The following is a 13,229-nucleotide window of genomic DNA, read 5'->3' as shown; positions in this document are numbered from 1 at the left end:
CCCCCGTTTAAACTTTGTATCCTTAATACTCATTTGACATTTATTTGAGTCTCATTTGATACTCTGTAGTTGCATTCATTCAGTAGCATGTAGAAGCAGTCGGCGTGAGTTTAAATGGACTCCAGAGGATGGTAGAGGACAGGAAGGTCTGGAGGAACGTTGTCCATGGGGTTGCGATGGGTCAGACACGACTTTGCAACTAGCAACAACAATAAGTTGCATTCATACTCTGTTTCATATTATCTTTATCTCTTTTGTTTTGTAAAATAGACCAATTGCTTGTGTTCTGTAACATTAAACAACATTCCTATGAAAATCCAGTCCACTGGTCTATTTAATATTTTCAAAAGCACTTTTTGCCAAAAACATATTTCAAAATTACTGTTCTTTGTACATCAAACCCTTGTTAAGGTTTTTGCTAACTATTTAAAATCCTTTAAAACAATTTTAACTTTCTTTGATCCAGAAAAATAGTAGATTCACCAAGCAGTTTTTCCTTAGTCTGCCAATTGGAAGATCTTTAACTGTAAATTTTTTATCTGATAGTTGTTAAAAAAAGGATGCATGAAGCTTTGGAATGACATGGAGGGAAGTATGCAGAGGGGTACCCCAAGGCTCTATCTTAGACACAGTATTCGTCAACATCTTCATCAATGATTTGGATGAGGGGATGGGGAACTCATCAAATTTCCAGATGACACCAAGCTGGCAGGAATAGCCAATACTCCAAAAGATAGGCTTAAGAGTCAGAAGGATCTTGACGGGCCCTATCTAAGAAATTGAAATTCAGTGGTGAAAAAATTACAATTAGGCAAGAAAAACCAGGGTTCTGGTTTTTAAATAGTTTATTTTTTTAACAATTACCATCTTGGAAAGTAAATGAGCAGAAGAGACACCCAAATAATTTCAACATTTGGGGTGGACTCTTAGTAAATTATGAGTCTCTCAGCGCTGGATAACCACAATCACTCCTCCTCTCAAACATATGACTAGTTTTTCTTTTTCTTTCATTTTCTTTTCCCCTAATTACTTGTATTGGGATTATTCTTTTTATTATTTATGTTGTTTGCATTTGTTGTCATGGATTGCACCAGTGAGGCTAAAACTAATTTCGTTCTATTTAGTTTGTGCAATTACAATAAAGGCTATACTATTAATATACATCAGGGGTGTCCAACCGTGGGAACTTGAAGACTTGTGGACTTCAACTCCCAGAATTACCCAGCCGGTATAGTCCAACCGTGGCTGGCTGGGGAATTCTGGGAATTGAAGTCCACAAGTCTTCAAGTTCCCAAGTTTGGACGCCCCTGCTATACCTAATGAAGAAGAGCACAAGAGTTGAGAGTGATAACCGTCCTCTTCAAAAGAGAGACGCAGGCGTGGAATCCATTCCCCTCAATCCCGACCCAAGCCACGCGCTCCTCTTCCCGGGGGACGAGCCTGCCGGCCTGCCTCCTCCAGCGTCCCGAGACCAGCAGGAAAAAAGCCGCTCCAGGCACCCCACCGTTTCCGGCCGCCCCGCCCCTCGCCTGTCAATCCAGCGGAAGCCCCGCCCCACGCAGACCCCTCCCCTCGGCGTCCGGCTGAGAGCCACCGCTGCCGTCGCCGCCGCTCCTCCGTTTCCGGGCCGCCGCCGCCGCCCAACCGCTAGCCCGCCGCTCCGGAGCGCAGCCAGACCCCCCGCCCGAGCCCGCCTGACGGGCAGAGCGCCGCCGGCCGTCAGCGCGGTGGCAGGTGAGCCAGGGCCGCGCGCCACGGGGCCTGGGCTCCCTCAGGAGGGCCCGTCCGCGCTGGGAAGGGGCGCCGCTGCCCCCGCGCCTGACGGGCCGCCGCCCAGCCCCGCGCACGGGAGGGCCGAGGCGGGGGTCCGCGGAGGGGAGGGGGAGAAGGGAGGCCCCTGCCCGGAGGGCGAAGGCTGAGGGCGGCCAGTGCGCCTGCGCCGGCGGGGCCACGGATCGCCCCTCGCGCTTCGGGATCCTCGGCCGCCGCGCCCGGAATCCCCGGCTGCCCCGGGAGGACAGGGCCGGAGGCGAGTGGCAGCCCGGTGGTCCCGGCTGGGGTGGGCCGCCCTGCATCCCCGCGGAGGGCCTGGGCCGGTTGCCTTCGCAGTAATAGCAGCAGCCGCGGCGTCGGCTGGGAGGTCTCCCGGGGCTGTAAGGCGGCCTGAGGCCCTTTGAAGCTGGGCTGCTTTGAGTAGGGAACGGCCCCCTTTGGGAGCGGGGATCGCGTCAAACGGAGGACTGGATTCCGTTGGTTTTGAACCTGGGGAAGAAGCCGAAAGAGCCTCGGTTTTTTTTTGGGGGGGGGATCTGGCCCTGCCTTGGAAAGTTCATCGCCAGCATCCTTTGAGAAGCAGGAATGCAATAATGGGTCATTTCCAAAGCTTAGATATTTCATCAAATAGTAAAAAAAAAAAAAAAAAAAACAACCCAGAAAGAATAAGCCAGCATCTGAAAAGAGAACATAAGGAGGGAGCTTCATCTTTTTTGTTTTTGAACCTTCTCAATAGGATTGAATTTTCAGGAAAGACTTCCAATAAGCAAAGCATGATCCCCTCTATCCTAAAATTGTTATTTTTAGTTTATTTCTTGGGTGTGATAAATTTGCCATTAAGTTGCAAGGTTACCCCTATATAGAGTTTCTAATTGTGCACACCGTAATATTAAACTGCTTGTGGTATAATGTCTTGCTTTAATGCAGTAACAGTATTAAAATACACATGAAGGCCCAATAAACAAAAGTGTTGAATATGAAAGCATGTTGAGCTAGTGGGGTAGCTTTATCTCATAATTTTAAATGCTATAAATAAAAAAGACATCAATAAAATTGTTTGGAATAGTTCTTATATATATTTGGGCTATTTGTACATACATTAGCCTGCTGCAGCAAAAATTTTAGAGTTGTGATCCTTTCAAGAGTATAGTAACACATTTATCGTGCTATATATTGCATGGACTATAGTGTCCTTATCATCCAGTCCATGAATTATCTCAGTTCAGCTGATTTCATAGGTTCACAGGAGTGGGTTCAAAGAAAAAGAAAAGGCAAAAATTTACCATTATGCAAAAGATTAAGCAGGAACATCTTTAATTTAGAGTTCAGTTGTTTCAACAGGCTTATTTGAAGTATATTTAGTTAAGAATGTTTCTCTTAAAAGAGCTGTGGAAAGTTAAAACTTGCCATTTTTACATATGTTATTGTTGAATCTTATATCCTTTAAATGTGTTTGTTTGAATTCAGAATTATTCTACTTGTAACTTTCAGATGGTATTTATGCGGCAGGAAAAGTGCAGTTTATAAGGAAAAGGCATACTATGAAGCTGGTCTGCCTTTGAATGCAGCTTATCTCAGTGTTGTAAGGAGAACTGAGAAAAGGAGTTTTATACAATATTTGGTATCTTCACGTACTTTAGGAATGATAAGATAAAATGTACTGTGTGAATAAAATGCTCAGCGGTACAAGTAGATTTACAACAGTTCATCTAGTGATGGTTCAAAATTACAATATCACTGGAAAAAGTGACATGATCGTTTTTCACACTTACGACCATTCCAGCATCCCCATGGTCACATGATCAAAATTCAGAGACATATTTTTGATGGTTGCAGTCTCTCAGGGTGACCTTCTGACAAGCACACTTAACAAGAGTGTTACTAACTTACCAAACTGCAGTGGTTCACTTAACAATAAGAAAATGGAGCTTCACTTAACAACAGAAATTTTGGGCTCAATTGTGGTCATAAGTCAAGGGCTACCTGAACTGCTCTTCTAGCAGTATTTCTATTAGATTCCCTGTGTGGTTTCTACTTTAAACATATTTTTTTCCAAATTCCATGATATTTTTTTTATATTATGTCAATTTGTGCTTCATTTTCCTGCAGTTGGAAGTATATTGCAGTCTATATATATATGTAAGACTGCTCTTTATTTTTCTATTTTTCTGCTGTTCTGTCTTTATATTGCTGAGATGATTGTTTTACCTATGCAGCCTTAATAAATTTAATCCTGTGATGCTGAAATGGCATATATGCCAGTGTTGCAGATGGAAATGCTGACTTAAAGTTTTTGGGAGCCGCAGTAGAAGTTGCTAATTAAGGAAAGTCATTGTTCGGTCACTGGTATGACATGAAGTTGATATGCGGATTGAGATCTCAATTGTGCTGTTAGTGAATGGATTTGGATAAGGGACTGGTTGGATTCACACATTGTATTCATCTGTAATATGGCCTGTTTGGCCACTGCTGAGTCTGTAATGTGAGCCACCAATTAGGACTTGTAGACTATAGTTTGTGAAATAATATAACTGCAGATGCAACTAATGATGGGTTAGTCAAAGACTATAGTTAAGCACAGTATGTGAGCCATCTATGTTTTTTCCTGTATTATTGAAAAGTTATGAAAATGACTTTAATAGAACTTAATAAAGGCATTAAACCTGTAGTATAGCATGGCAAAACTTCCAAGAACTGAGTAGCATTTATAGTAAGGTTTTCTTTTCTAAATGACCCACAATCTGTGCTTGCCTTTATGAAACTACTGTTGAGATATGCAGTCAGACTCTCGGAAATTTTGTGGCTCCAGGAGGTGGGACGGATGTTACTTTGCTCTTCTGGATTCACAGATGTTAAGAATTGTCCTCATTAAAAGGAAGAGAGAAACAAATAGCCCAACAGGCAAGAGTATTGCAGTTTTCTTCATAGCCATCTTTGTAAACAGCTTGTTTTGGGGGCATAAATGTCCCACAAGATGTTTTCTTAGTAAATTATATAATCCTTTGTGTACTACTTAGTGTTGCTGGTTTGAATAAATATAGCTGTCTCATAGTCAACACACATATTAAGCATGATTTATTAATAAACCACAGTTAGCTGGCTTGCCTATTGTGTTAAAGATACAAGCTGTGTTTTATAGACTACAGTTGTTAGGTTCATACAAGCTAAGCAAAAGTCAACAAATATTTAGTCAGTGTAAAGTTCTCTCAATTATGGCTTGTCAACCATGGCTTATGTCTTATTAAAATGTGCAAATGCTGTAGATGCAAGAATCTTCTTTGAAAATATGAACTATGGCTGCTGACATTTATATTTAAAGATATTACATTGTTTTAGTTAGTGTAATTTGTGAATATAACCAGAACTAAGTTAAAACCATGTTAGATTTGATGCAATATTTGAATTCAGCATCTATTCAAAGTCTTATTAACTAGGAACAAAACTTATTTTAATATGTGAACTTGCCATTATGCATGCATTAAAAAGCAATAAAGGATTGTAATTGTAGGAGAACTCATGTTACAAAATCTCTTGTAGACGATATTGTATTCTGGATCCTACTGTATTTTACATTTTCAGGTGTTAAACAGGCACTTGATTTATGAAAATGAATCAAATTGATGCATAATAAGGTTAAAGCAAATGTGTAAACATGCAGGTCCAATCCTAAATTTCAGTTATTCCGCTGACCTACTGTTATAACAAGAGCCTGTATCTTTCTTTTGATGCAAACGTACTCTGTAGTATTATATTTCACTTTCAGATATCTGTGTTTTGAGACACTTGTTACAGATAGGCATTTTCTGTTGATTCTGCACAGGGGAAAAATACTGTTATAGAGATGAAGTTTGATACATGTTATAAATTTTGTGGTTATTGCCTATCTAGAAATGTTAAATGGATAATTACAAACTTCAGCTGTTCAAAATATTAGTATAGTAGTTAACCATGATTAACCCAGTTGGATTCACAATCAGAAAAATTCATAAACCTTGGTACATAAGAGCCGAGGTGGCGCAGTGGTTAGGATGCAGTACTGCAGGCCACTTCAGCTGACTGTTATCTGCAGTTCAGCGGTTCTAATCTCACCGGCTCAAGGTTGACTCAGCCTTCCATCCTTCCGAGGTGGGTGAAATGAGGACCCAGACTGTGGGGGCGATATGCTGACTCTGTAAACTGCTTAGAGCAGTGATGGCGAACCTATGACACGCATGTCAGTGCTGACACGCGTAGCCATTTGGGGTGACACGCACAGGATTTCATGCGATTCATCCTCGGCTCCTGCACGGCCGCCGAGGATGAAAGAATCTGTGCTGGAGGAACGGGGGGGCGGGACATGTGATCTCCCCCGCCCACACTCACTTACTGTATCGCCGCCGCCCCTTTCTGAGCGCAGGGGCTGCTGGTAAGGCGTGCGTGCTGTGCGCACACACGTCATCAGCGCGGCGAGGGAGGACCCGCAGGAGAGGAGCGCGGGAACAGTGCGCGCCTCTCTCCAGTCAGGCCGGCACAGAGAGTCTACTCCTGGGACTGTCGGTTACGACCGCACCACACTTATCTCAGTTCATGGCAGGGCTGTGGAGTCTGCTGCTTCCAGCTCCACGTCCTCATCAACATGCCGCTCCGGCCCGCCCCCGCTATGAATATTCATATTCTTCGCCCTCGCGTCACTAGGAATATTCATAGCAGGGGCGGGCTGGAGCGGCATGTTGATGAGGACGTGGAGCTGGAAGCAGCCGACTCCACAGCCCTGGTTCACGGCACCCCAAACAAGTTCAATAATATCAAGGGCAACATACGAAATCGACTGATGAACAAAGAAGTTATTAAGCAGGTATGTTAAATAATTTGTTTTTGGTTTATTAAATACAATTATATATTGCAATTATACATTTTTGTAGTTTAAACGATAAATTGCGCAAAATTATGTTTTTGTCGAAGTGACACACAACGCGAGTTATGCTCGATTTTTTGCCGATTTTTGACACACCACGCCAAAATGGTTGCCCATCACTGGCTTAGAGAGAGCTGAAAGCCCTATAAAGCGGTATATAAGTCTAACTGCTATGCTATGCTACGTAGAACATACTAAGTTGAAACTATCTAAACCATATTAAAATACAGGATAACAGTTGGAAGGGACCTTTGAGGTCTTCTAGCCCAATCCCTGCTCAGGCAAGGTATATAATCCCTGCAGACAAAGGTTTGTCTAGTCTCTTTTTAAACACTTCAAGTATTGGAGCAACCACAAAGTCTGGAGGCAAGTTGTTCCATTGATTAATTGTTCTAATTGTCAGAAAAATTCTCTTTAGTTGTAGGGTGCGTCTTTCCTTCATTAGATTAGTTTATTAGTTTCCATCCTTGGCTTCTGGTTCTGCCTTCTGGTAAATAAGTTGACCCCCTCTTCTTTATGGCAGCCCCTCAAATATTGGAACATTGTTGTCATGTCACCCCTTTTCATTAAACTAGACATACATACCCAAATCCTGCAACCTTTCTTCATGTTTTAGTCTCCAGCCTCCTAATCATTTTTGTCATTCTTCTCTGTCCTCTTTATAGAGACAACATCTTTTTTACATTGTGGAGATCAAAACTGGATGCAGCATTCCACGAATCTCACCAAGGCATTATAAAATGGCATTATGTGGTCTTGCTTCTATCCCTCTGTTAATGCAGCCTAGGACTGCATTGGCTGTTTTGGCAGCTGCAGCACATTGCTGGCTCATATAATTAGCTAGCTGTGAACTTGTAATTACAATTTCTTACATAAATTATCATCATGGAGACATGTTGGCCTGGTTCACAACAGTCTGTTTAAACACCATTTGTCCAATTTGCCATTCATTCAAAATGCTAAAAGCCAAAATCAAGCCAACCATATTATAGCTTAGTTTGATTGATTGGTAATTATTGAGAGGTCAAAATTATGAAAATTATGAAAGCTTTGCCTTTTATTTATGAAATTAGTGCAATACTTCAGATGAGTATCATATAAGTATGTACAGATGAGAATACATGTATGCAATGACATAAAAATGTGAATTTTTCTAACCTTAATGTCAGGCCTACAGCCATCTTAATGTGATTTAATTGTATACACCAGCCAGCTGAGAATGAATCTTGTTAATGCAAATTAGTTATAAGTGAAAGCTAACAGTACTCAATGCACGCTTAATATAGTACTAGTTTTCTGAAATTAAAACTTTAAGTGAAGCCAAATAGGTTGCTGGTCATCCTCTTTTCTTTTACCTTTTCCAGCATTTTTCAGAGAGCTAGGTATTCATAAAATGTGTCCAGGGTAGGATATTTTACTATAATAATTTTCATTGCATTACATTTCGGTTAGCTATTGACCACATTTCATGGTTTACTTTAAATTCACTTTATTGAATTGCCAAAATTGCTGGATCCATAAGTGTAAAACCTTTATGTAATTTATTGATTTTTGGCTTTGGGCATAAATCCAGCTACCATATTTTTCAGAGTATAAGATGCACCTTTTTTCCTCAAAAAAGAGGCTGAAAATCTGGGTGCGTCTTATACACCGAATACATCATTTTTTGCCTTCCAAAGCCCCGCCCCCTTCTTCAAAATGCCCGTGCATACCCATGGGAGCTTTCAGAGAGCTCCTGGGGCCTGGGGAGGGCAGAAATGAGCAAAAAACAGACCATTTTTTGCCCCTCCCTAGCCCCCAGGAGTACTCTATAAGCCTCCATAAGGCTATGCATGCAATTTTTTTGACAAAAAGCGGGCCCGTTTTCATGAAAAATGGGCCATTTTTTTGCTCATTTTTTGGGGGGCCCAGGAGCATTCTGCAAGCCCCCCCCCCAAGGCTATTCATGCCTTTAAAAAAAATGGGCCCGTTTTCACGAAAATCAGGCCCATTTTTGGGAGGTTTGCAAAAACTTTTTTTTTTTCCTTTTGGAAAGCTCTTTAACTGATTGATGATAATTAGATTGATCAAGTGCTTTGCCAGCAGAAATAAAGTCTTAGGTGCTGCAGATTGTCAGCTATTTCCTTCTCCAGCACATGGATAAATACACCTGGAAACATCTACCTACCTTCCTACTCTTTCTCCCTACCTACCTACTGTATTTCTCTCTCTTTCTCTCCCTCTCTATCCCTCTATCTACCTATCTACTTTTTTAAAATTTACCTCTTCAAAACCTTGGTGCGTCTTATACTCCGAAAAGTACTTGTGTTCATTCAGGAAGCAGTGGCTAAAGCAAATATAGTTTAGCATAATGCATGAACTCAGTTACTAGGTCTGTACATGATGTCAAGCAATTAAAGCCAGACTTTATAAACTCGATTCACATGCTGAGCTAAAACAGCATAGGCAGAGGTGGCTTCCGGCAGTCACTACTGCAGGTTCACTTGTGGCTACGCTGCTCGTGCATGCACAATACAATAAAAATTGCTCTGCGCATGCACAGAAACAAAAAACAAGATGGCGCCTATGGTGCCGCTGGGAGAACCAGTTTGGGGGCAAGGTAGGCCTGGGTCACTGCCGGTTCCAGCGACCCAGACCGCCAAACCACGACCGGTTCAGCCGAACCGGTCCGAACCGGCAGGAACCCACCAATGAGCCTAGGACTGAACCATATTATGGTTTGCATGATGCACGAATAAGCATTACTTTCCCCATTATTTAGTCCTTAAACTGCTAGATTGGTTGAGTTTTCAGTAATTTCAGATCTTACTGTAGTCCACAAGTTATTTGTTAACTGATGGAAGTCTAATAATAAAATAAAATCTCTCTCTTTAAACAGATTGGCCTTAAAATTAGAGATAGAAATAGATTCTGCTGAAAAATGATAAAAGTATGTTCAAACTGAGAAATCTCACCCTGATGTAATGGATCAGGGTCAAGATAGTAGATTTAGTAGGTAGCAGTAGAGTACAGATGAAATTGCCATTTGGATACTGAAGCTTAATTCCTCCTCTTCTTTAAGATAGGAATCTGGATGGGCAGTGAGCTGTTACTCTTTAATGCTGTGAAAGATGCATCTCATGAAGGCTTGTGTTATTGTTTATGTATGGCACAGTTGCATAGCTATGCATAGCAACATTTAGGGTTCTTACCTGTGGTGGGTATTCCAGGCCCTCTTTTTCTTTCTTGCATAAGTTCAGATGGGGGTTATTTCCCCCTATTTTTGAGAATGTTACAGGAAATAATTCCAAGCTGCAGGGTGAAAGAATGTGGGGTCAAATGGAGCACAACTGAAATTAGTGATCATTAAGACAAACCGCTTGTTTTTTAGTGAGTGCGTTAAAAGCAAGTGTCATTACTTTGTTTTCCTCAGAATTCCATAGCCTTATCATTCATCCATAGTTTCCTTTTGCACATATATTTCCCAGTATGTAATCTTTATTTGAAAAATAATAACAATGGAGAAATTGTAGTTTAACTTCAAACAGAACTATTTGGAATCTACCTGACTTAAAGCATTTATGTCTTTCTTCAAAAGGAATATGGGAAGACCAACTGCTATGAATACGATATGACAGGAATGTTCTGGGAGCCAGGTGGAAAGTAAATTTGGTGAATTTTACAGTTAGAAAAAATAATCTTTTTCCCATTGAAAATAGAGCTTAATAATTAGAGAAGTAAAAGTAGAATGACTATATCTTTCCTTTATCCTCCATGCATGTTGGAGTATAATTCCTTTATTCATTGGCCAATCAGATTTAGAAGCAAAGTGATTATGCTCCAACACAGTTGGGAAATAATAGTCTATAAAATCACTCAGCTGAGCTCCATTGCCTATGACAATTACGGTAACTTTTAAGATAGCATGACAGAATAGAGCAGTGGCTTTTCTGTCTTAATACAAGGGGCTTTAGCAGTTTGTGCATGCCTGGCATTGTTGTTTTTAGAAATATTGTTCAGTAAATGTTAAGAATAAGTTTACTATATTTTGTGCCTTTGCAAATTTATGGCTGTCTTTTCAGAATTTTTAAAGCTCTTTAGCTTTAAAGAGCTATATTACACAAGCCAGAAAGAGAGCTGAGAAAACATCTACAGACCCCTTGATCTAAACTGTTTCAATTTCTTCCCTTGGAATGCCTCTGTAGGACATTGCATGCCAAAATAACCAGACACAAAAACAGTTTTTCCACATGCCATCACTCTGCTAAACACGTAGTTCCCCCAACACTGTTTTATGCCTAAGCATATCTGACCATGTAGGGAGACTGTATTGCTATTATCCTTCTTCTCATCTTTCTATTACCTACGCCTTTCTTATGATTATCACTTTGTTGGTTGTATCTTATCTGTGATTGTATCTTATGATTTATCACTTTCATTGCTTGTATGTACACTGAGAGCTAATGCACCAGAGACAAATTCCTTGTGTGTCTGGCCAATAAAGAATATTCTATTTATGTTTGAAGAATGTTTTGACTGAGTAACACAGCTTTGATTTAACCATGAATTAATAAGGAGTGAATCTTCAAGTAGTTTGAGAATTATCAACCAGCGTTCAGATTCTTAAACCAAAACTAATTGCTGTTTGATTTTGAGTTTTTTAAAATTATTATCTTGAAGTAAAAGATATTTATTTTGGTTATTGAGATTTTCAAACATATTTCGTCCACAAAGGATTTATCTTTATAATTTTGCTAGCATTGATAAAGTTTAGAAAAGCATTAACTGGAAAGGACACAAAGATGGAGATATAAGGATTTATGTGTGGATTGACACTAGGCCTGTCTCTAACATACTAAGACAGGGCATTTAGGTCACAAGATGTAATGTTTCATATGAGAAATAATGTCTCATAAGACAAAATGGGTTCATTCAATAGGTCTGCAGCCTATTCTTATCTTTCCTTTGTTGTTTCTCTAAGCCTGTGTTTCTTAACCTCGACCACTTTAAGTAGTGTGGATTGGCAAACTGGCTGAGAAATTCTGAGAGTTTAACTTGACTTAAAGCTTTTACAGATATGTTGTAGGATGTATGGAAAGTTGTTCTAAGTTGCCTTTTGCAATTGACTGATGGTGAATTTGTCAATCCTAATGGTATTCAATAAAGTGGTGCTCCATTTGTTTTGGAATTGCACCCAAGGCATATATGACTTGGTCCTGCCTTTGCTTTCTTTTGTCAAGGTCGTTTGATTTCTGTTTGTAGATCTTTGTATTTTGTTATGTTTTCCATTTCCGTGCAGAGGTGGCACTTACTATCTGTTGCTGTCACAAACTTAATTCTTTAGTACATTAAACCTGAGCAAAATGGCACACTCGGGATCAGTCTAAGGCTTTCTGACATGCTATTCTTTGTGCAACCTAATAATTTGACCTGTGTTGCATAGCAATTAATTTGTTGCTTGGTTTTGTGACTTTAAAAATATCTTGACCTAATTAAATCATGATGTTTGCCTTGTACTTGTGGCTGAAAAGATAATCTGATTAATCTAGTCAAACTGCTAGTGATTAATTTCTGATTTTACGGTAAAAGTATGTTGAATTTTGTAGTGAAAAACTGGTGTGACCAAGGAAATTTATGATCAAGATAAAAGTAGTTTTCCTTTAAAATCTGAGCGAGTAAAATGATTGTCTTCTACTTAAGTGATTTTATTTTATTGCATAATAAAATAAATTAGCTTTAATCAATGAAATTTAACACATTTTGCCTGTAGATTTCAAAGAATATAAATTCAGTTAACTTAATAAGGTAAAGTAAGTGTTCCTTTGTTAGTTTCTAGTTTTCTTACTTTATATTGTGAAGAAGAAGTAAGATGAGCTCAGGCTATATTTCTTGTATGGTAAGAAATGTTGAGCAAACTCAACATTTAACTCAATCCGATTATTAACAAATTATTATTCAAGAAATTAAATATATGGAGCTCAATAGTGAAGATACTTAACAGTCATCAAATATGTTGAGGATTGCAGAAATGGTAAATAAATGAAAATATATTAGAACAAGGTGCAAGTTCATTTCATTAAGCAACGCAAGACTTATGAAAAAGATGAAATTTGATCATGATTGGGGGATGTGGTAGTTCAGCGGTTAAAGTTGGTGAGTAGTATTAACTTTTTGTAGTAGCTTTTTGGATCATTCATGTGCAGTTTGCTTTTTCGCTCAGACTTGAAACTAAATGTCAGGATGGATTTAAAATGTTTTAGTGGAGCTTTAATTGCACATTAAAATAATATAGTGGGTTTGTTAATAAGAAACTGAAAATTAAAATTGAAATAGTTTTGAGTTACTAGTATTCCAAAATGATAAACCAAGATTTGATAAAATGTATATGTTGCTTGTTCATTTACGCAGAAAAGCCCTTTAGCACAATTACCATATTCATGCAAAATGATATCTTGGATTTGAAAAGAATTCTCATTTCTTCTTCAGAATGGTGGGCCTATGTACAGTGGCTGATTTGTTCTCACTTGGCTTCTTCTGTCAGTGGGTGCAGCTACAATGCGTAGAAACTTTCCAGGGAGAAAGA

At 39.6% G+C, this 13,229-nt stretch overlaps 1 protein-coding gene across 2 annotated transcripts in view; it reads left to right on the top strand.

Annotated features, from left to right (window-relative positions):
- The first annotated feature begins 1,569 nt into the window (after window positions 1-1,569).
- Window positions 1,570-13,229, top strand: part of KIAA0355 (KIAA0355 ortholog) — a 75,667-nt gene continuing 64,007 nt past the window's right edge. For both annotated transcript variants that reach the window (XM_032230552.1, XM_032230551.1), the window contains exon 1: window positions 1,570-1,734. The gene's annotated coding sequence lies outside the window, so the exon portion shown is untranslated. The remainder of the gene's footprint in view (window positions 1,735-13,229) is intronic.

This window comes from Thamnophis elegans, chromosome 14 (genome assembly GCF_009769535.1).
Source record: "Thamnophis elegans isolate rThaEle1 chromosome 14, rThaEle1.pri, whole genome shotgun sequence".
In the NCBI taxonomy this organism is placed as follows: Eukaryota; Metazoa; Chordata; class Lepidosauria; order Squamata; family Colubridae; genus Thamnophis; species Thamnophis elegans.
Note: the sequence above shows the minus strand (reverse complement) of the source record. Positions and strands in the feature narration are given on the sequence as shown.